This window comes from Sus scrofa, chromosome 1, assembly GCF_054392235.1.
Source record: "Sus scrofa isolate SSC_HxYL_T2T_F1_AM1 chromosome 1, Sscrofa_HxYL_maternal_Yorkshire_Landrace_v2.0, whole genome shotgun sequence".
Lineage (NCBI taxonomy): Eukaryota > Metazoa > Chordata > Mammalia > Artiodactyla > Suidae > Sus > Sus scrofa.
Window position 1 is genome coordinate 61,860,992 of NC_139383.1, and position 20,921 is coordinate 61,881,912.

The following is a 20,921-nucleotide window of genomic DNA, read 5'->3' on the forward strand; positions in this document are numbered from 1 at the left end:
CATGGATATTTATAGCTACTTGATTCATAATTGCTAAAACTTAGAAGATGGGAATTAATATTGTTAAATTGTCATAAAAAATCTATTAATAATAAATGCTAGAGAGAGTGTGGATAAAAGGAAACCATCCTAAACTGTTGATGAGACTAAGCAGGTACCACCACTATGGAGAATACTCTGTAGGTTCCTTAAAAAACTAAATATAGAACTACCGTATGATCCAGCAATCCCACTCCTAGGCATATATCTGGACAAAACTATAATTCAAAAAGATATATGCACCCATATGTTCACTGCAGCTCTATTCACAATAGCCAAGACATGGAAACAACCTGAAAGTCCATCAACAGATGAATAGATTAAGATGTGGTACATATACACAATGGAATACTACTCATCCATAAAAAGGAGCACAATAGTGCCATTGCAGCAACATGGACAGAACTAGATGCTCTCATACTAAGTGAAGTAAGTCAGAAAGAGACAAATACCATATGATAACTCTTTTATGTGCAATCTAAAATTTGGCACAAATTGGAGTTCCCATCGTGGCGCAGTGGTTAACGGATCCGACTAGGAACCATGGGGTTGCGGGTTCGATCCCTGGCCTTGCTCAGTGGGCCTATGATCCGGGGTTTCCGTGAGCTATGGTGTAGGTTGCAGACGCGGCTCGGATCTGGCGTTGCTGTGGCTGTGGCGTAGGCTGGCGGCCACAGCTCCGATTGGACCCCTAGCCTGGGAACCTCTAAAAAAAATAAAATAAAAATAAAATATTGCACAAATGAACGTATCTACAGAACAGAAACAGTCTCACAGATGTGGAGAACAGACTTGTGGTTGCCAAGTGGGAGAGGAAGGGAGTGGAATGGACTGGAAATTTGGTGTTGGTAGATGCAAACTATTATATTTAGAATGGATAAGCAATGAGGTCCTACTATATAACACAGGGAACTATGTCCAGTCTATTGTGGTAGAACATGATGGAAGATAATATGAGAAAATGCATATGTATAAATATATATGTATAACTGGTCACTTTGCTATACAGCAGAAATTGACACACCATTGTAAATCAACTATACATTAATAAAAAAATTAAAAAGTAAAACTTAGAAGCAATGAAGAGGTTCTTCATTAGGTTAATAAACTGATGCATTCAGATAGTGAAATATTATTCACAGATAAAAATAAATGAACTATCAAGTCATGAAAAGATGTGGAAGCACCTCCAATGCATATTTCCAAGTGAATGAAGTCAGTCTGAAAAGGCTACCTACTGTATAACTTCAACTATGTAACATTGTAGAATGGCAAAACTGTGGAAAAAATTAAAAGATCAGTGGTTTCCAGGAGTTGAAGGCAGCGAAAAGGATGAATAGACAAAATAGAGAGGATTTAAGGGGCAGTAAAATTATCTGTATGATACCATAACAATGGATAAATGTCATACATTTGTCCAAACTCATAAAATATACAACCCCAGGCATGAATCAGAATGTAAACTGCAGATTTGGGATATTTATGATGTATTGATGCAGGTTTGTCAGTTGTAATAGATATGTCGCTCCAGTGGAAAATGTTAATTATGGGGAAAGCTATGTTTGTGTAGGTACAGGGGATACATGGAGAATTTTATACTTTTCCCTCAATTTTTCTGTAAACTTTAAACTGCTCAAAAAAATAAAGCCTTTATTGAAAAAAATGAGAGGAAGAAAGAAAAGAAGTTTCTTCCTTACCTCAGCAATATTCTTAGGCCTCAACTAATTTGGGGCTTATAACTCCAAATAATATATTTGCTTTTATGCTTTCCTTTGCTATTTCTACACAATATGCATTCTTAATTTAGATGTATCTTTCTGTATATATGAGTTAATTGGAAAACTTCTCGATTAGTGATATGTTCATACCTTTTTAAAATTATGTTGTTAATGTGTTTCAAGAATTTGTATTTTTTTACTCTTTTATGGCTTTATTATAACTGATATACAAGAATATTTAAATGGTTTGATTTTGTAAGCATATAACCTATGAAATCATCTTCATAATCATGATAATGATTTATCCATCGCCATAAAAGTACCTACATCATGCTGTTAACCATCCCCCAAAACTCCACCCCACTTTTATGCCTAGGCAACCACCAATCCATTTTTGTTATTATAGACTGAAATTTGAATTTTCCAGAATTATATGTGTATGTGTGTATAATGTTATAGTATGCACTCTTTTATTTGGCTCCTATGCTTAGTATAACTATTTTGAAATTCATCTGTGTTGTCACATGTCAATAGTTTGTTCATTTTTATTGATGCTTAATATTACATATTATTAATGTACTATACCACAATTAGTTTATTCATTCATCTATTGATGGATATTTGGGTTGTTTCCAGGTTTTGGCTAGTACATATAAAGCTATCATGAATATTTTTGTATAACTCTTTGCATAAACATGTGCTTAAATTTATCTAGTCAAAAACCTAGTAGTGGAATAGCTGGAGCACATGCTAAGATTTATCTTTAATTTTTCAGTAACTGTCAAACTATTTTCCAAAGCTGTTATATTGTTTAATATTCCCACTGGCAGTATATAAAAGTTTCACTTCTACTAGGTCCTTTCCAATACTTGGTATGATCAGGCTTTTTAATGCTAGCCATTCGAGTAGGTATATAGTACTGTCTCATTGTGATTTTAATTTTGCATTGCCCTAATTTCAAATGATGTTGAGTATCATATTGAAAATGAATTTATCCAGTTTGGAAAATGGCTAAAAATTTAAACAGATACTAGATTTTTGTTTGGAGTTATCCATTCAGCTTGTATTATTTCATTTATTTATTTATTTACTTTTTAGAGCTACACCTGTGACATACAGAACTTCCAAATCAGAGGGTCGAATCAGAGTTGTAGCTGTCAGCTTACACCACAGGCGCAGCAATGTGGGGTCTAAGCTGTGACTGTGACAGACCACAACTCATGGCAGTGCTGGATACTTAACCCACTTAGCGAGGCCAGGGATCAAACTCACATCCTTATGGGTACTAGTTGGGCTTGTTACCACTGAGCCACAATGAGAACTTCCTAATTTATAATCATAGGCCATGATTGTGTGGTTATGTTTTATCTCAAAATTTCAAAGTGACTTTCCTTAATTCTAAATGTCTGTCGGATTTTTATAGGTCTTCACAGACTTTTTTTATTATTTACTCCAAATACAATTTCTCCATTGACACAGCAGTGTCTACCACTTTTCTTTACATATCACTCATAAATTAATAAAATAGCTTACCTGCATAACTATCTCTATGGCTCTCTCAATTTTACAAGGTTAATATGTATATTTTAACATAAAGAAGAGAACTGATGAGCAAGCATTTTTTCCCCCCAAGATCACACAGTTATTAAATGATAAGGCTAAGGTTCAAAATACATCTACCTTATTCCAGAGCCTACAAGCATGCTTTCTAATTCATGTTCATTGTTCTCAGGGTTAACACCAGTTTTCTTTCACTTATGGTTTGAAAAGAAGGTACTGAAGAGAAAGGCTTAGTAAATTTGAAGTCACAATTTTGCCCAAAGTTTTTCAAAGCAACATCTCTCAATTGTATAAAGAAAATGGGCAATCATAGCACTGGATTAGTGGAACTCAATAGTAAGAAACAAGATTATACTTTTCACAGCTATTCTTTATGCATTTCAAAAATATTAAGTCCAATTTAAGACCCAACTGATATATGTCTCATGTAAAGATTTTTGGAATTTTTCATCTTTTCTCTAGAGCACTCTTTCATAAATGTAAGTTTAATCAATATCAATATATAAATATTGTAGAGATATGATATGAAGATACGAAGCTTTAAGAGATAGAAAGCTTCCAAATATACTGTATCCTCTGTTCATGTATGGCACAAAGAATAATTATGAATGAACAAACATTTTCATAATCATTTTTCCATTTTTCCTTCAAATTTTAGTAATTCCTTCAAACACTCTTTCAGAAGTGTATATTGAATGCCTGCTCTACACCTTGCATTGACAATTTCCTTGTCACCATGGTAAGAAACTAGCACCTTCATTATCTTAAAATCACTTGACTGGTATTTTCATGTTTAAACCCCTGTGAGGATTTTTTCTTTAATTAGTACCTATCCAAGGACTTGAAATTTCCTGGACAAGGTAACACCAGGAATTTCTTTAGCAACCCGTACACTTTAGAAGAAATTAGCTTAATTTAATTAAAAAAAAACATCTTCTAGAAAGATGAAATTCACTGCACTAACATATATCCTCATATAACACAGCCTTGCTCAGAAAACTCTGAATTACCAAGTGTAATTCCAAACATCTCAAATTACAAAGGATTCAATTTCTGGCCAACTTCCAATTCTATATCCTATTTCCTATTCGGATATCCTATTTCCTATTCGGATACCCTAATTTTATAATATTTCAACCCAAATACTACCCCTAATTTATTAACCCCATGTTATTTTCTGGCTGAGAGGTCTATCATTTTTCCTTTCTCAGTTTACAACCTGGTTTAGCACTGTAATCAATACCATGAGTACAACCTCTACTCTAATATTCTTTCCCCCCCCACACACCTGTGGTACTTAGCTGACAAAACCTGAATTCTCCACCTACTTCTGCAGTATACCCAGATTGCGAATGTGGGAGCTGGAAAAGGATAGATAACCTCACAGACTAGTCTTTCTTTGAATTTTTGGCCACAAACCTCAAGTAAGCCTTGAGCCCTTTCATAAATCCAACTGTGTTTCTATCAGACATTTTCTCTTTGCTCTCCAGAAATATTCTTTACACTTTTTAAAACTACTCTTTCTTGGGAAACTGATCTTTAAGGATAGGAACTTCAGATTTTGCAATATTTCAGCCTTTACTGGGAGAAGTCACTTATCATATTTCAATTAAGATCATCCAAAATTTTTGGTGTTTCCATTGCCAGCCCTCCCCATTAACAAAAACTTGGGCTCAAGAATACCCATATTTCTCAGGAATTCACTACAGCATTCAACTTCTCTTCATTATATCTCTGACTCCCTCCCTTCCTGGGGCAAAGGCTATTTATCTTGTCTTCAGGGAATAGAAGTCTCACTCACACTTTTCAATTGCATGTCTAACATTATTGCTATGACATGCAAGTTTTTATACCTACTCCTAAAAGCCAAGTTTTTAAACTTCCTATCAGGACTTTTTGTTATGTTGTGTTCTACCCTATCATACCAGTGTGACAGGTCAAGCTTTATGAATGGGAGGAAGCACTGGAATAGATTGAAATATTACAGAATACTGAGGAATAGGGTCATATTTCACACATATTCAAATATCAGTCTGTTTCATACACACTCAAATATTTTATATTTGAAGTTTTCTAGATTCACTGAAGTTTTCTAAATTAGCCCCAAGAACACATTAACTATAAATTAAAGAGACTTCTTCAGCTGTTAATGAGCTTCCATTACTGGAGTATTAAACTGAATTAGAGCTATCATCTCTCTGGTATATTGTCCAGTAAATGAATGCATCATAAGGAGATTGAAGAAGATAGCTTTCCAGAAAAAGATGAATTTTGTGACTCACTCAAAATCTAAAGTTTTATGCTTTTAATGATGAGGTTTGAGATATAATGAAGTTTTTAGTCAAGATCATTTTCCTCTGATACATATATCCCTGATGTACTACCATATAACCATTACAAACTCAGGCATGCTCTGAGTTATTTTAGGTATCTACAGTGCATTAAAGTTTATTGTGATATTCTGGTAAACATTTTACCATCCTCACCAATTCCTTATGTTGTTTGTAGCCCTTATATGACCTTAATATTTTAGAAGATGATTGTTCAGGAGAGTGTTAGGTGTCCTGTGGATTTCAGAAAAGAGCTGTTTCTTTTGTAAATACTCACATAAGGGCAAAATGACCAGTATTATATAACTATTGGCAAAACTCTTTTGTAGAAAGAACAATGGATTAGACAAAGGAATGTGTAGATGACATCACCTCAAGAAGCTTCAATATATTCAAATATATATAATCATAAGAAAAATATGATTCAATAGAAAAACTAGGCAGAAAAAAAAGTGCTCTAGTAGAGGTGGACATGTCTTCAATGATAATTAGAAAGGCAGCAAGTGAAAAGTAGCATGATAAGGATAATTTAAAAAGATAGATGAGAAGACAATTGAAAAGATTAGGCACAAAATGAAGTGTGGGAGGAGTGAAGAGTTCTTTGTTCTATAATTGTGACACTGGATGGAATTAAAATTTCAACATGAACAGGATCTATTATTTTGAGGTGAAATTAGGGTAATACTAGCAGCTGGCAGTGTCCTTTCCAGTGAATGAAGGTTTCTGCTGATTCTCTCCAGTCCTTTGGAGCCTACAACACCAGTTTTTTTTAAAGAAATCTTTTTTTTTTTTTTTTCTTGGCTTTTTAGGGCCACACTGTCAGCAGCATATGCAAGGTCCCAATCTAGCGGTGGAATTGGAGCTGTAGCCACTAACCTACACTACAGCAACAGCAACGCCAAATCCGAGCCGTGTCTGCGACCTACACCACAGCTCAAGGCAATGCAGTATCCTTAACCTACTGAGTGAGGTCAGGGAATGAACCTGCATCCTCATGGTTCATTTCCTGCATCAAATTCATTTCTGTTGACCCACAATGGGAACTCCCAGTGTTTTTATCTTAAAGCTATTGCTTCTCATTTAAATTTTGTTTTGTTTTGAAATTTTAATTACATCAAAGTCACGGAATCCTATGCAGAAACTCTCTATCTAGTTTTTTTTTTTTTTTTAGTGTCCTTTGACTTCTTTTTTCTTTTATTAAAATTACATTGATTTACAATGTTGTGCCAAATTCTGCTGTACAGCAAAGTGATCCAGATTCTTTTGCTCATATTATCTTCCATTATGTTCTATCCCAAGAGACTGGATATAGTTCCCTGTATTATACACTATGAGGGTCTCTTTCTTATCCATTTTTTTTTTTTTTTTTTTTTTTTGTGTGTGTGTGTGTATCTTTTTGTCTGTCTTTTTAGAGCCTTAACTGTGGCATGTGGAGGTTCCCAGGCTAGTGGTCAAATTGGACCTACAGCTGCCAGCCTATACCATAGCCACAGCAACGCCAGATCCGAGCTGCTTCTGCAGCCTACACCACAGCTCACCACAATGCCACATCCCCAATCCAGTGGGCCATGGATCAAACCCACAACCTCATGATTCCTAGTCAGATTTGTTTCCGCTGTGCCACAATGGGAACTCCTGCTTATCCATTCTATATAACGATTTTTATTTTTTTCATTATAACTGGTTTACAGTGTTCTGTCAATTTTCTACTATACAGCATGGTGATCAGTTACACATACATGTATACATTCTTTTTTCTCACATTATCATGCTCCATCATAAGTGACTAGACACAGTTCCCAGTGCTGCACAGCAGGTTCTCATTGCTAATCCATTCCAAAGGCAATAGTCTGCATCTGTTAACCTCAAGTTCTCAGTTCACCCCACTCTCTCCCCATCCCCCTTGGCAACCACAAGTCAGTTCTCCAAGTCCATGATTTTCTTTTCTGTGGAAAGGTTCATTTGCGTTGTATATTAAATATAAGATATAAGTGATATCATATGGTATTTTTCTTTCTCCTTCTAACTTACTTCGCTCAGTATGAGAGTCTCTAGTTCCACCCATGTTGCTGCAAATGGCATTATTTTGTTCTTTTTTGTGCCTGAGTAGTATTCCATTGTGTGTTTTGTGTGTATATATATATATATATTTACAACATCTTCCTAATCCAATTATCTGTCAATGGACTTTGGGTTATTTCTATGTCTTGGCTCTTGTGAATAATGCTGCCATGAATATGCAGGTGCATGTGTCTTTTTTAAGGAAAGTTTTGCATGGATATATGCCCAAGAGTGGTAGTTCTATGTATAGTTTTCTAAGGTACCTCCATACTGTTCTCCATAGTGGTTGTGCCAACTTACATTCCCACCAACAGTGCAGGAGGGTTCCCTTTTCTCTATACCTGCTCCACCACTTATTTATGGACTTATTAATGATGGCCATCCTGACTGGTGTGAAGTGGTATCTCATGGTAGTTTTGATTTGCATTTCCCTAATAATCAGGGATGTTGAGCATTTTTTCATGTGCTTGTTGGCCATCTGTACATCTTCCTTGGAAAAATGTCTATTCAGGTCTTTTGCCCATTTTTCCATTGGGTTATTGGCTTTTTTGCTGTATGAGTTGTATAAGTTGCTTGTATATTCTAGAGATTAAACCCTTGTCAATTATATCATTTGAAACTATTTTCTCCCATTCTGTAAGCTGTCTTTTGTTTTCTTTTTGGTATCCTTTGCTGTGCAAAAGCTTGTTAGTTTGATTAGGTCCCATTGGTTTATTTTTTCTTTTATTTCTGTCTGGATATATTTTCTGGGTTCTCTATTCTGTTCCACTGGTTTGCATGTCTGTTTTTGTACCAGTACCACACTGTCTTGATGACTGTGGCTTTGTAATATTGCCTGAAGTCTGGGAGAGTTATGTCTCCTGCTTGGTTTTTGTTCCTCAGGATTGCTTGGGCAATTCCGGGTCTTTTGTCATTCCATATAAATTTTTGGATTGTTTGTTCTAGTTCAGTGAAAAATGTCATGGGTAATTTGATAGGGATTGCATTGAATCTGTAGATTGCTTTGGGTAGTGTGGCCATTTTTACAATACTAATTTTTCCAACCCAGGAGCATGGAATATCTTTCCATTTCTTTACGTCTTCTTTAATTACCTTGATTAATGTTTTCTAATTCTCAGCATTCACCTCCTTGGTCAGGTGTATTCCCAGGTATTTGATTTTTGGGGTGTAATTTTAAAAGGTATTGTATTTTTGTATTCTTTTTCTAATATTTCATTGTTAGTATACAGAAATGTGTCTGGTTTCTGAATGTTAATCTTATATCCTGCTACTTTCCTGAATGTGTTGATCAGTTCCAGTAGATTTTGGATTGAGTCCTTAGTGTTTTCTATATATGGTATCATGTCTTCTGCATATATTGACAGTTTTACCTCTTCTCTTCCTATTTGAATGCCTTTTATTTTTTTGTTTGTCTGATTTCTGTGCCTAGGATTTCCAATACTATGTTGAATAACTGTGGTGAGAGTGTACATCCTTGTCTTGTTCCAGATTTTGGTGGGAAGGCTTTCAGCTTTTTCCCACTGGCTCAGGAGCTCTGTATGTGTGAGGCAATCAAGAAAAAAAAAAGAGCCATAAACATGAAAATAAACTACTGAGGCTAAATTATCAATCATGGAATGCTGTGTCAGTCACAGAGGTATAGATGAGACTCCTCTAACTACCCTAAAACTGATAAGATATTGAAAAAACATACACCAAATATAACTAATGAATCAGTATTAATAAAACATTTAATATTATAGAATTTCCTTGAACACTTACTATAAATTAGTAAATGTCTCATTGACACAGGGTTACAAATGATTGTTTAATCTCAAATTTTGGGGAATTTATCACAGTGTTTGAGAAGCACTTGTTTAAATTCACAGTAACAAAATTTAAGTTTCCTGTGATATACTTTTAAAAAGTAATAATTAGAATATATGTCCAGGCTGAAACACATATGTAAAAGGACTTTATGAAATAGTTTGGGAAAGTGAATCTGCAGCAAATCACAACTTCCTGTGTATAAACTTAATGTTACACTTCAATAACTTTTAACAATTACCAAAATGAGAGCATTTAAAGGGTCATAGCATGTATTTCAGTAGTTACTATTAAAGATAATTTTTTCAAAATATTAAATCATATATTGTATTATTGAATGCTGATATTTAATTTTATCTGGAATTGTTAAAATTATGGAACATTTTCAAGTGCAGTATTAGTTATAACTACTCTAGTGTAGATATCATGGAAATAAAATATTAATAAAACTTGTAGATATTATACTTTACTCGAATATAACATATCAAATATCAAATATACACTAGTGAAACATGATTTAAAAATCTTCTAAGGACATAAATATAAATATTTGGTATATTGAGAGATTGTTAATTTTGTTCTTTAACTTTAATCCCCTGAGAAGGGTAAAAATAATTCACAAAAATTTCTTGTGCAGACAAAAAATGTCGTTAGTTGGACATGATAGAATTTGCAGCTATTTTAAGTCAACATGAGTTGTTTAATCCTCTATCTGGTGCAGGTAGAATTAATTCATTACTAACTTCACAACAAATTTCAGGGAAACTAGGTCTGCTGTAACTGTTAAATTGTTGTAGAAATTTGGAAATGTTGAAACGGTCTCATCAAGAAACTGTGCATAATGTCATTTAGTGCATTAACAGAGTCTCCCAAATCTTGTTCAAAAGTGTCTTTCTATCTTTGTTTCACCATTGCGTGGCTCATTTGAAACAGCTAGCATGTCTGAAGTAGTTTATAACTGTGGTTAAAGAAACTATTCAACACAGCTCGTTAACTAGCAATTTTACTTCAAGACCATCTAGAGTATTTGATTCTTCCTGGTTTATTCCTTTGAAAAGAGAAGAAAAATACTACAACTTATAAATATACTTGTTGAGTGTGGGTGGTTTCTTGATGAGTTAACTGATAATATTAATTCAGTTTGTTGGCTAACTGTTTTTTTTTTTGTGCATATCTTTGTATGGATTGCTGAGGGTAGCAATAATTCTGTACACATGCTTAATGTTCTAACATCATTGGTAATTACTTGCCTCTTCCCCTGGAGTCTCATAAGGTGAAGATGGTCAAGTAATTTGAGTTCTAGTCCCTGCTGTGTAGTTGGCTTTCTCTACCTGAGTAAACACCCAAACAATACTGATTGTAAGCATTCATTTCACTTGGTTGAAATAAGGACTCTTTTGATAGTTCTCCCTCGCACTTGTTCTCTCTCTTTCTACCTCTTGTCTTTTACCCTAATTCTTTCTATATCATCACCTTTATATTTTCAATCTTAATAAAATTTGTGTTTATTCCTGAAAGAATATAGATTTTCTGTGAAATACATAAATAATAAAAACTAATATAGTGTTCAATACATTATGGCTTAAATTTTGATCAACTTCCTTAAACCTCTAACTGTGGAGAACTTTCCATGTCTTTGCCATGTTGCCTATGGAGACTGAGAGGAGCTAAGTCTATAAACTTTTGGTTAACTGACTGAAGCAGCTCCTATGGTAGGAAAAGCAAGGCAAGTTGCTTCAGTTTGCCTGAAAATTGTTATGTAAATAATGAATTTAGGCCTAGAATTATTACGGGTAGCCAGTGTATATGGTATTGTGTTTCCACAACAGGTCTATTCTCAGTATTAGAAGATTTACTTGGATGGATTGAGTGTGTGGGAAGGTCTTCCTGACTAGCAGTACTCACTTTCAGGTATAATGAAGAAAAAAAGAGATGGACATTCTGAGATATTCTAATACAGAAATAAAAAGAGCTTCACTTTTGGAAGCTGTATCAGATGCCCTGCTCCTTCCCAGCCTTACTGATTTTTTAGATCAGATAGTAGAAATACCTTTGGACAGGGAAAGATAACCAATAAATCAATTTGTTGTGTTGTAGTTTGGAAGGGCCAAATATGTAGGAGATTTTCTCACTTTTGTGAATTCATCTTTTGATTAATTTATCCTAATTATTTTCTCACAACTTAGTGTCACATTAACCACCAAACTGGAAGCTTTGTTATCATTCTCTACTCTGATGAACATATTCTGGTCTGTGTCTTTCTCCACTCTTGCTCGTTTTTTAATAAAATACCATGTGATTGTGAAAAATCAATTGTTGCCCTCTAATTCTCAGAACTGTAATAGATTTATGTTATTGTGGTTTTTAAAAGTTATTGTAACTGTGTTAAGTTACAATATCAAATTGTAAATTCTAAATAAGTGCTTCAAATTATTGGTACTTATTTGGCTGGTGCAATCTGAAGTTCATGTAAATGTGACTGAATTGGTGATGTGAGGCATCAGATGCCCTTAAAAGTACAAGCTTCTCTTTACCCCACCTAATCCCCACCTCTTCTTCCCCTTTTTCCCATTTCTTTTCTTCCATTTTCCTTTCTGATAAAATTTGGATAGAGAAATGTCTAATTTCACAATCTCCAATTTCTCTCTCAATCTTACTCGAGATAGCTCCAAGCTATCTCACACACTTCTGAAGCTATTCTAAGAACATAAAGACCTCCATAGTACTAAATCCAGCAGTTATTCAGGCACTTGTATTACCTGACTTACTGTCAATATTTGGCCCACCTGATAACTTAGTCTTGTTCAAAGCATTGTTTTTCTACTTCTCTTGAGATATTTCCTAACTCAGATATAACTAAAAGAAATTAAGGAGTCTGTGTCCATTTTTTCATATTTGACTGCTGATATCTTTTCAGCCTCATCCCTCCGTTTTCCCCATTAGCCCCAGATCTACACAAACTGGTACAAAAGCCTGGGTGCTCCCTCCTTTGGGTACAGGAGGAGTTTTAAACTACATAAGCCCCTGGTTTTACACATTGACCCTCCCCACCCTCCACCCCCCACTAAACCTCAAGCCTGTAACATACTTCCTTTTCTTCTCAAGTCATTTTGAGCCAGCTTGGGAAGACCTCCCTGCTCTCTCTTCTTAACAGAACTCAGTAAGAAAATCTATTTTTTTTTTATTTTAGTGAACCCTCACTCCTGAAGTGATTCCATACAGTTTCAGAAATTATCTATATGCTGAAAATTCCAAGTCTGTTATTTATATCAGCCTCTCCTTTGGATTCTCAACATCTATGTAAATTACCTGGTGGGTGTCTCTACTTAGATATCTAATAGATATCTCAAACTGAACATTCAATACTTATAATCTCCTCTAACCTTTTTCCACCACAGTTTTCCCATCTATTTAGTTACTTGATCTAAAAATCTTAAAATAATTCTTTACTTCTTTCCTTCACAAATATGTATGCAAATCTTATCTGCTCCACAATAGAAATATATGCAAAATCTACCTTCTTACACTGCTACTACTACCAAAGCTAGCTACTATCATTTCCAAATCAGGATGTATGAAACAACCTATAAACTCTTATTTCTTCTTCAGCCATTGTCCCAAACTCTTCAGGCTCAAACACAGCAGGTTAAGTGATCTTATTAAAATATACAAGACCATTTCATTCCTTTGCTCAGTCCCATCCAGTGGCTTTTTGGCTCACTAAGAGTGAAAAATATATTTCTTAAAATTGTGTATAAATCAGGATAAGCTGCCACCCATAATTCTCTGACTTTATCTCCTGTTATTTTCCCAGTAACTTGTTCTACACCAGCTTAAGTGGCTACCTTTCTACCTGTTAAACACAGCAGACATATTTCTCTCATAGGCCTTTGCTTGTGCTGCTTCCTATGTCTGAAATAAAATCCCTCCATGTATCTTCACTTCTCCCTCACTCATGTGCTGTACAGTCATTGTTCAACTCTCACTGTCTCAGTAAAGTGTTCTCATCAACACTTTGTCTTCTTTACTGCACTTATGAAATCAACAGTTAATACATTGTTTTATATTTTGTTTAAATTTTGTTTCATAGTTTATTTCCCATTATTAGAAAATAAGATTCATGATAGCACAGATTTTTCTGTTTATTCCATTGCTAGAACTGTATTTAACACAATATGTGTTGAATCATTATTTGTTGAAATATTAATTAAAATAATAATTAGGTTTACATAATATAGTCTTGATAAGTTATTTCTACTACAGTCTATGTTTATAATTCAATCAACAAACCTTAGCTAATTTATTTGTTTTGTCTATATCAGTGATGAGGATAATAACAAAACATGTTATCAGGCTGGATGCTGAGAAATAACCTGTATGGGAGATCCTGTCATAGCACAGTGGAAACGAATCCAACTGGGAACCATGAGGTTGTGGGTTCGATCTCTGGCCTCTCAGTGGGTTAAGGATCCGAGGTTGCTGTGCGCTGTTGTATAGGTTGCAGACATGGCTCAGATCTAGCATGGCTGTGGATATGGCATAGGCCAGCAGCTGTAGCTCTGATTCGACCCCTAGCCTGAGAACTTTCATATGGCATGGGTGGGTCCCTAAAAAGCCAAATAAAATAAAATAAAATAAAAATAACCTGTATGACTTATCTAACCCATAGTGGAATATACAAGTTATGTTTCAGCCAATGTCTAGAACAGCTGTGTATGTAAAATATTGTGCCTTTCTCTTAATCTTGCTACTATTTAAAAATATTTCCTTTAGATCAAAGATCAATAAGTGAACAATAGTTATTAAAGTACCCATTGTGCATAATTCTATCTGACTCCCTATCCTGGAGGCTGAGCAGAAGACTAACTTGGGCTTGGTTATATCAGGCTCAGAGCCTGAGAGAGAAAACTTAACCACACAGATTTTAAAAGGTGTAAAGAGGGTAACTTGCATTAATAGAATAAAGAGCTAAGTATGCAATTGAAGTCCAATGAGCAAAATAGTGATGGTACCTCAGAAAGATGCCCTCGAATAGAAATTAAACCGAATATAGATAAGATGAATCATTAGACCCAGATAAGCAGACACAAAGCAACTTTAGCCAGTTAAAGAGAGTTGATGAACCAGAACAATTTCCAGGAATAAAATTTGTTGCCTACAGGTTGACTTTTTGTGTTTGTTATGGGGTGGGGCAAATACACAATCTGACCTCAAGGAGATTTCAATCTAATGAAAAAGGACTGAGACCAAAATATATAACATACTAACAATACTCAACACAAACATAGTTTTAAAATTAAATTACACAGAATTTTAAGTCCTGAGAGTTGTAAAGTAAAAGCACATATAAAATAAAAATTTCAAAATCTAAATGAACATAAGAAACAACTAAATTTCATTAAAATATTTAAAAATATGCAGTGCAGTTGTGTCATTTAGACCACTTTGGGTCAATACTATGTCTATTTTTAAATTGAAAAAAACTGAAGTTTTGTTTTAGTTCTGTCTCTATACTAGAAAGCTAACTAATTATGAACAATTTTTTTTTTAACCAAGGAATATTATTACAAAAATGTTGTTTAAGTTTGGATGGTCTACGCAGATTTTATGGTATTAATATTGTCATATTGAAATTGGAACATGCAAAATAAATGATTTGTCTAATTTAGAAAAATCTGGTTTGATACTAATGGATTATGTAGTTTAAAAATAATCTCTTGGAAAGAGACACTTAATTTACATTTTAAAGCATCAGTCTGCTCTATCCAATGTGGTTAAACCTCTTTTGAGAAAACCAGGTTAAGTGTATTAATGTTTGGGCTGTTGAACATATCATTTAATATTGTGCACTAACATTTATTGATTCTTGAAAGAGATTTGCTAGTAAAGCTTCATTCCTGTCCTGCTTAGATTAGGCTTATCCTGTATTAATTCTTTAGTTTGATCATTTAAATGTCTCCCAAGTTCGAGTTTTACATTTTAATTTATTCTTAGGCCTATGACAATGCAACTAAAACTTCAAGACTTTGCTCAGTGAAATGATTTAGTCTTGATTTTAATAAGCTTGGGAAAATTGACAGCTTTAAATAACACGAGCAAAGCAGTATTTTTCAAGATTTTTGTATGTAGCCCATATGATTATAAATGTTATGAACAATGGGATGTGATTGTTCATAGAGAAAGGAAATTCCTTTTTATAAATTACAATGCATCTATTCTTTCCAAGTAAGAAACTTCACAATACTTTTGATTTTTTCAAAAAATAGCTAGTGGATAAAAAGTATAAAATGAGTCAATCAAATTAAAAGATAACTGAAATTTTCTTATTTTAATATTGTCTTTGGGTTTACCCATGAGAAGGAAGAGGACCCAAAGGTTGCATATCATAATATCAAAATTAAAAGATGTCTGTAATTACTCAAAACTAACTAAGTCTTTCACAGAATTTCTTTGTGTTTCTATGGTTTCAATTTTACAAGTATGATGACCTCATTTGATGTCAAGTGTCCATTCCAAGTCCTCCTCAAAAAAATTTTTTTTTGGACATAGAATATAAGGAGTCAAGAAAAAATGGTTAATAAACAATCACTTTTCTAAGCAACCATTAGGTTTTTTGACTATAGATGTATCACCTTTTTATTATTCTAACATCCTTCAGGTATTTCTGATCTCCATTTCCTAAGAATTTTTTTCCCAAATTTCTATAGATATTGTCTTAGGAGACTATTACATTTATTAGAAAATTTTTCACTTACTTTTAGTAGGAACCTGTGTGAATATGCCTCATGCACAAGCCATTTGTATCTAGTTCTCTTAAGAAAAAATTGAGATGATGTAACATCTGAATGCTCATACCTAGTTTTCCCAAGTAACTGCATAGCTGGAAGCTGACATGAGGTAGGCAGCATGTCTACAGTAACTATATACTAGGGATATATCTTAAGATCTTATTTATTAATATTAATTAAACAAAAATCATCCTAGTCAATGAGTTGGGCAAAAGTTGACAAATTTAATCAAAAGTAAAGTAATAAATTAATCAAACAACTAACGGGTTCAAATAAGAAAACAATGCTTGCCTAAGCGTCATACATTCTAGAAGAAATATAAAATATTTGAAGAACAATATCCCTATAACTGCAGATTTTGCTTTGTATGGTTTTATAACATAATAATGGCAAAGTGGCAATGTTCAGCCTTCATTTAAGGGTTACTGAGAGAAATTTTTAAATGCTATATGGTGTTTTTCTTTGGGGGAGGGATAAGAATGCACCAAGACTGAGAACAGTGAGAGCAAATAACCTCTTGAATAGTACATCTGGCCAGGACCTATTTCGTTTATAGCTCTGAGCAAGTTATTTAAATAACCATTAAAATGATGATACTGGTGTTTGTCACCCTAAAATGTTATATTTTTTCTAATATATCATCTTCAAAGCTAAAATAGATGCCTACATTTTATTTTGCAAAGACAGTAATGTTTTTCCTTTTGAAATATATTTTAGCTATAAATCCTAAGTAAACCTATTCAAATAATTCTTATATAACTATTCTCTAATTTAAGTGGCAAATCTCTGACACATATTTACCTGGGTCTCATTAGTAGATAGTGTTATCAATCATCACTGAATTTCCCCAGGTTTGACCACTCTCTTCCCTTGCAAGTAACTTTCAAAAATGCTTCATATATTGCTTTTTCCTTACTCCCTCCTTCTTATAGTCTTGTCTTCTTACCTCTCTCACACTTCCTTGCCCCTCTATAAATTCCTGGTACTGTTTAAGTTGCTATTATATAGCAGTGAACAAGACTAAGTCACAGCCTGCATCATGGTGGGATATGGAGATCCTACCGAAGTACACAAATATGTAAATTATTGATTTGCAGATATCAAGAAAGTTTGTGAGTTAAATAAAGGAGGACAAATTGATAAACAGTGATTCCAGGAAGGAACACTTAAATGAACACCTTTAAGGAAACTCTCTTTCTCAGGAGGTAACATAGGACCTGAATGACAAATGTAAATTGTATAAACAAGGAAAGATATAAGCACTGCAAGAGTAGATTTTTTTTTTTTTAGAAGATCTTATTTCAATTAGAAGTACTCTGGGTGAAAAATAAGCTATAAGCATGAAGTGTTCATTCTAGAGATACAAAGATAGTTAAATATTATGAAATCTACTTGTATAAATAATCATATAAATAGGTCAGCAAAGAAAAGTTATATGACCATCTCAGTATACGCCGAAAAGGCATATGACAAAGTTTTAAAACTATTCCTTATCTGTAACCCTTAGGAAAACAGAAGTAGGTAGAGAGTTCCTGCTATGAAGCACCAGGTTAAGGCTCCAGTGTTGCTGCAGCTGTGGCTATGTCACACCTATGTCATAACTATGTCACGCCTGCGGCTCTGATTCAATACCTGTCCTAGGAACTTCCATACGCCACAGGTGTGGCCAAAAAAAAAAAAAAAAAAAAAAATTAGCAGATGACTGTTTCTTTAATGTAACTTAATGTAACTGAAAATGCAAAATTTTATACCAATCTATAATAGTCTAATGTTTCAATGGAAATACTATTGAAACACTAGCACAATGAAACTTTGGAATCATTTCTGTTGAACTCTACAGGGAATAAAGAAAGCACACCATCATTTTAAAAAATAATGATTTATAAGTACTAGCCAATGCAAGGGGAAAAAGTTGTAAATATACAAACAGAAAAAGAAACCCAAAACAAAACCAACTTTCACTGGATTGAGCAAAATTTTGGAGTAAGTATGGGTTGAATAGATAACAAACGAGTTTGATGAAAAAGGCAAATGCTGTATTAAGTAAAAAGGGGTTGGTCACTGCCAGCATTTAGCCATTATTCTAAGTATATTGGAAATTTAATGGAGAACCATCAGGAATCTCAAAGACATGAGATCATGAACCATTCTGATTGTTAATTATCAAAAAAGTTTTTCTTGTAGTTCCCTCTTCTATTCTAATTTGTGCATATGAAACTGCTGGTCACCATTTTTAAATCCCATGTTGGTATTCTCATTCATGGAAATGTTCTTATGTAGACAGCTTCCATCTCTCTGTGTTGGAAGTTGGAGATACTAAATAATATCCCCTGAAATGAGAAGGAACTTTGAAACTGAAAAACAAAGCAGGCAACTCCGTAAAGTGCCATTTTGAAGTTTATCGTGGGTAACTAACAGGCAGGATCAGACAAAAGCAAGCTGACTCTACACCACCTAAAGGGATAGAGGGGGATTTAAAGGTGCCAAAGTTAAAGATATAATCTGACTACAAAGTGAGAAGCAGATCTGTTGATATTGATGGGAGCTGGGGGGTTTTTCCCTCTCCCAGGGGTGTCTCTTGGCCATTAACCATATGCATCCGCAAGAAGCATTCTTCCAGTTTTACATACCAAGTGAAGGTTAGGGTAGAGGAGATAAGGAGCTTATCTGGCTTGGGTACATTCCTTGTGAGTTAGACTAAAGCTCAATCACATGAAAAGCAGGAGTAGGACTGCTGGTGGAGCTGAAAAAATGGAGTCAGTGTGGTTCAGCCACACACTCCTATTTTTACACTTGTCACAATAATCTTCTGCCTTTGGGACCAAAGGCTGTGGTCCAAGAGCATTTGAGTGCCAAAGCTTCTCCAGAACCAGTGGAAGAATTACCAAATACGTAGTCTTTCTGTTCAGTGCCATGGTGTATTTTGAATTCAGTAAACCCGTGAACAGATTCACCACTTATGCTGAATCTACCAAGCCTCAAATCAAGCATAGGCTCCTACCTGCACCCCTTTTTCCTAGGAGTCAGCATGGTGTCCTCCACTGACCATTTCTTTGGGCCTTATATTTTGTGTTTTGTGCTTAATTCTTGCTCTTTTAGCTAAACAAGGCAAACAAACAGAAAAACACATCTAAAGTCTACCAGCATATTCACCAATGCAAATAAATATCAGTGTCTGGTACCAGGCTACACTGGGCCAATAAGCACTTGAGCTCAGCTGAGACAACCACTTACAGAGCCATTTACAGAAAATGTATATCCATCAGACTAGGAGTAATAATCTGATTTCTCCATTAAGGAGACTGAGGAAAATTATGATATATATTAAAGTAGTTTAATTTTATCTATATTACCGTAACAAATTGTTTTTGATTAAAATTCTTCTATGAAAGGAATATGTATTTATTTTGAAAATTGTGAAATATTCAAAACTTTCAAAAAGAAAATATTAAACACTAGTAATCCTACTAGTCAAGGTGAATAAGTGCTAACATTTTGTAAGTACTTATCTGTGTGTGTGCATTTATTTGGTAACTATATGTTCATAGTATTTCAGAAATTGATTTTTTCCTTAATTTGTTTTGAGTATTTTTCACATCTTAAGTATCTTTTAAGATTTTGATTTCGTATCTTGGTTTAGTGTTACATTTTAGATTTATTTATATTCTGTATTTGCTATAGGCATGACAGATTTGTGCTCTTTTATTCTCTGTTGAGATTTTTCTTATATAAACAGAATTATAACTTGATGTCACCTATATTAATATCATTATTTCAAATAGGTAGCTTTCTACAATAATTATTTTGGATATTTGAATAAAGTTTTATCATCATCTTAAAGTAAATACACCTATTTCTTTCTGCATTTTATTGGTTACATGGAATATTACTGGATCTTTTAATATACTAAGTCCGATTCTAGGATTTAATTTATCTTAGTTATTTTGAGTGTGTCTTTGAGTGCTCACTTTTTCTTAAGAAATACATGCAGATGGCATATTTTATAACACTGATTATCTAAAAGCAACTTTCAAATTTTTTTTTTTTTTTTTTTTTTTTGCCTCTCTACATTGAAATCAAATTGGCTTTGTCTAGGAATCTAATTTCACAATTCTCATTGTCTTTAGACATTCTTATTTAAATGAGTTAGAGGGTGGCCAGATAGTTTCCATCTTGTAGATTCTTTCAAAGCTACTTATAGAGATTATTTTTGAAGTTCTGTAAAAGTGCAACATTTTCACAAAGGTATGCCTGAATTTTGGTATCTTTTAAGTAATGTTGCTTGTTTCTCTGTGAACTCTTCCTATGTGAAAAGTTAAGATTTTAGCACAGAAAGATTTTAAAAGTTATTATCAAGCAACTGTTGTATAACCTCTCAGCATTGTCCCCTCTTTCTGGTTGGGTCATCGTAATCAGTATTGCTTTCTTTGCCTCTCTGAATTCTGAGATAGTTTCTTAAGATTATTATTTATATTTTTTAAAAATTTCATTTTACTTGATAAAAAATCTGATGATATAATAATATGTGCAGTTTTTTTTTTGTTTTGTTTTGCTTTTGTCCTTTTATAGGGCTGCAACCGTGGCATATGAAGGTTCCCATGCTAGGAGTCTAATTGGAG

The 20,921-nt window shown here is 33.9% G+C and overlaps 1 long non-coding RNA gene across 1 annotated transcript in view; it reads left to right on the forward strand.

Moving 5' to 3' along the window:
* LOC146406120 (uncharacterized) overlaps window positions 1-20,921 on the forward strand; it is a 32,705-nt gene that overhangs the window by 8,717 nt on the left and 3,067 nt on the right. The window lies entirely within an intron of this gene.